The 4,196-nt window shown below is 39.7% G+C and overlaps 1 non-coding gene across 1 annotated transcript; it reads left to right on the top strand.

The window, feature by feature from the left end:
* Positions 1–3,082: 3,082 nt before the first annotated feature.
* On the top strand, positions 3,083–3,154 carry trnac-gca. The gene has a single exon. It is a non-coding gene; the product is annotated as a tRNA-Cys (tRNA).
* Positions 3,155–4,196: the final 1,042 nt, after the last annotated feature.

The following is a 4,196-nucleotide window of genomic DNA, read 5'->3' as shown; positions in this document are numbered from 1 at the left end:
AGGACAAAGTGATTTAATTTTAAGAAAACTCAAATAAAGGTCAACATTTTGGTCTCATTATTATTTAGAATGACTATTTCAAGGCATCCACTCAAGATATACCTATGGGTGCCATGTAACTCTAATATGTATGTCAACTTTGTATTGGTCACATGATCTTTGACCTTGAAGGGGCATTCATGTATTTTCTATTCCAGCTTACTCCAATAAAGGGTCCCAAGGGATTACTGGAGCCTATCCCAGCAGTCATAGGGTGAGAGGTGGGATACACCCTGGACTGGAGGATGCCAGTCTATTGCAGGGCCACATACAGATAAACAAACACAGCCACACCCTCACTCACAATTCAAAATTTACAATCTACTTAACTGACATGTCTTTGGAAGCTGGTGGAAGCCGATGAACCGGGAGGGAACATGCAAACTCCACACGGAAAGGCTCAAGTTGGAAGTGACACCACAACCTACTTGCTTTGAGGCAACAATAGTAGCCACTAATCCACTGGACCCTGCTGCACCTCGGGGGACCTTGAAAGGACAAACACATTTCAAATGGGTATTTCAAGTACTTGGTTATTGGTGCTGGTGCTTATTCCCAGATTCCATCATGTGAATGGATGGGACATCAGTCTGAAGCACACCCTAAAAACAGATTGGTTGAAACAACCAAAGATTGGTTGGAATGTGTCCAACCAATCCAATTGGTTGGACACATTTCAACCAGATTAATTGGACTGGTTGGACACATTTCAACCAATCTTTGGTTGAAACAACCAGAGATTGGTTGAAATGTGTCCAATCCAACCAGTCTGTTTTTAGAGCAGGTTACATCTCCAGCCAAGGACTCAAACCCAGGCTGACATACTTGTATCTCAACTCCTTACCCCACGGCGCTACCTGCTCTACAATTTGGCTCTAATGTAGATTAAACATTGTGGAAGGGTTGTGATAAAGTTGTTCAGTGTTGGACAGAATTGATTGAACATCAAGACCACACAGAACTATTTATTCTGATTTAAAAATTTGCATCAGTCATATCAAACGGAAGGTTAGCATCCTTTCTAGTTTTAACACTGCATTATTTAGATTTTAGTTGGTTTGGACAAACATCTTGAGGCTTCTTTATTTAACTTCTACCACCCCTTTCTCTAAAATCTGCCAATTTTAAATACCCTCCCTCCAGGACTGTCAAAATAATGTAGTGGTTTGTTTAAAAAAAAACTTTGGTTATTTTTTTACCCATGGTTGATAATGATACTAGATTAGATGTTGGCATGTTCTGACATGTAATGTTACACATATGTAATCTTTGCTATCCTCAGACCTGAGTGAGAACCATATCTGTCTGAACTCCATGGAAATGTGCATAAACCTACTAAAGAGACCAAAATGTCACATCACAGCAGTTTCACATCAGAATGATTTCCACTAGACTGGACATGCTCACTTATTTCTCCAGGATACGGGATAGTCACTGGAGATCCTTCAGGTTTACATTTTCACAGAGTTACATAAACTCAAGGGGTTTGCAATACCTCTCGACAACCATGATTTATGTTCATTTCATAATTGAAATGGGAAAACCCTGAGAAAATGTCCCAGTATTTGGGATAAATACATTTTCTCCATTCACATGTATGAAGTTTCTGTTAGACATTTGGCCGACCATGGACTCTATCATGCAGGTGGGCAGTGGTTGAGGTACTTAGGGGGTGTGTTAACCAAAAAGTGGGCACTCTACATATATGGGTTGTGTTCATTAGTGATGGGTGTGTTTTGGGCCTATCAGCGTGTCATCTGTCACCTTGAGCTAATAGGATTAATAAATGGAATAGTTTTGACTGTTGAATGTTTGGTCTCCAAAGTAAAGGTCAAACAATGTCTATGTCTGTTGGATTCTATGACATGTGACATATGTTACCCCTTAACGTGATAAGTAAGGATGATAGACGGTCCAAACTATTCCTTTTTAGAGCCATGTTAACTCAACTAGTAATTTGCATCATGTTGGAGCAACTTTAACTTTTGACCGCTGTACAAAATGACACTGACCTTTGTCAACATTCTTGCTGTTTTTATCCTGTAACTCCATAGAATTCAGTCACAGATAGTCCAAACTATACCTTTTTGGAATCTTTATGAACAGGCAAATAATGAGGAATATTTTTCAATATGATTGGAGCATCTTTTAATTTTGACCTCTGTGTAATTCTTCAATTGACCCCTACCTGACCACCGATTGAAAATTCAAATGGCCAATTGTTTTTTTCAAAAGAGGATTGTCTGAGGAGTATTTCTGCCAAATTTGATACTTTTATCACCATTTGCCGGATTCCCCTCTAAATATTCTCTTATCTGCTGCACTATGAAGGATTCCATGTTCCAAACCAAAGCAGAAAGACCTCTGACCTTGTAGTCTTTAGCTGCAGCATATTTACTCAGATTTTTAATGGAAGTTGAAAAATAAAAATTTTGTAACTTTTTGAATTTCTGTCTAAAGATGCCAAGATGCCATGTCTTTGCCGAATTTGATGCTTTTATCACCATTTGCAGGATTCCCCTCTAAATATTCTCTTATCCGCTGCACTATAATGTGCATGAGAAAGCAGCAGACGAGCCCTACTTTAAAGTGCTGACCCTCATGCTTCATTTCCACTTCTGGATCTATAACCAGGTAATTTACAGATCTGCTCCTCACCCTGAGCTTCTGCCCTACGTCCACTCTTTGTTTTTCTGCAAACCTCATATGATCAACACATTCAACTACGAGGAATCTGTTCCAGTCTGTCCTGGCTTCAACAAGAGTCTTGGGGAAATGAGCCAAATTATGACAGATGGGGGAGAAAATCATGGCTTCTGATTTATTTGCTTTTTTCTCACCCGTGTTACAGGGAGGTCTTTATATAGAGGCGCAGCTATCTGATCTGCGTGTGTATTTATGGTGGAAGAATGGCGCTGTGGGATCTGATACTGTGTAAGTGACGGGGGCCAACTCTCACCGGGCAACAAGGCGAGCAGAGTGTTGGTGGGAAAGTGCTGAGAGAGTGTTATGTGGCTGTTGTGCACGTTGTGAGTAGGTGTGTGGGGGTATAGCTCAGTGGTAGAGCATTTGACTGCAGATCAAAGGGTCTCTGGTTCAAGTCCAGATACTCCCTTCACCTATGTAGGACGTTCCACGTGTGGCTTTTATTTGTATATGTGATTTGTAGAGCCATGAGACAACGGTCTGGTCTAAAACAGTGTTTCGTTAAGTGGTTTATGAGCAAAACACCCTTGAACAGCATTCGTTTCAACCTTCATTCTAACTCTTTGAACTCTGTCAGTGAGGTGAAGTCACATGATTTGAACTCAGCGAATATAAATAGATGACATTTCAGTGGCACTTCTCATCAGACACTCAAAGTAAAGTGTTTACAGTGACGGTTCACACACACACACACACACACACACACACACACACACACACACACACACACACACACACACACACACACACACACACACACACACACACACACACAAAGCTGCAGCTACACGCTATGAGCAATTTGCGGATTAAAGACCTTGATCAAGGCCACCTGAACTGCACACACAGTATATAAATGTGGCGTACAGTGCATCCAGAAAGTATTCACAGCACTTCACTTTTTCCACATTTTGTTATGTCACAGCCTTATTCCAAAATGGAGTAAATTCATTCATTATTTATTCATTATTCATTATTTACACAGGAAGGACAAGGAAATAATCCAACGAACGCCTTATGTTGAGGAAACAGCACTAACCATTAAGCCATCCAAAAGTCGTAGTATTAATAATAATTATTATTATTACAGTATTATTATTATAATTATAATAATTAGTAATTTACCCATAATTCATCAAAAGCTAACTTCCCAAATGAATAAACTGTCAAGACCTTGCAGCACATTTGAGCAGCATTTGTGGCCATCTAGTGGATGATGTGAGCATTTCAGGGCTTCTGGTACATTTCCTACTTGAAACCCAAAATTCAGTAAAAACAGAATTCATAAATGTCAGAATCCATGTTTGTTTGTTTGTGTTTTGTTTTTGTTTTTTGGCAGGCAGAGCTTTGACCTCTCAGGGTTAATCTATAAAAATTTTGATTTTGGGAGTTTCACATTCTTGAGTTTTAAGATACGAAAGTTTGCCGAAAGGAAGTACAGAAGGGTGGAA

This window comes from Thalassophryne amazonica, chromosome 16 (genome assembly GCF_902500255.1).
Source record: "Thalassophryne amazonica chromosome 16, fThaAma1.1, whole genome shotgun sequence".
Classification (NCBI taxonomy): Eukaryota; Metazoa; Chordata; class Actinopteri; order Batrachoidiformes; family Batrachoididae; genus Thalassophryne; species Thalassophryne amazonica.
The sequence above is the reverse complement of the archived record's forward strand: the minus strand, read 5'-3'. Positions and strand labels throughout refer to the sequence as shown.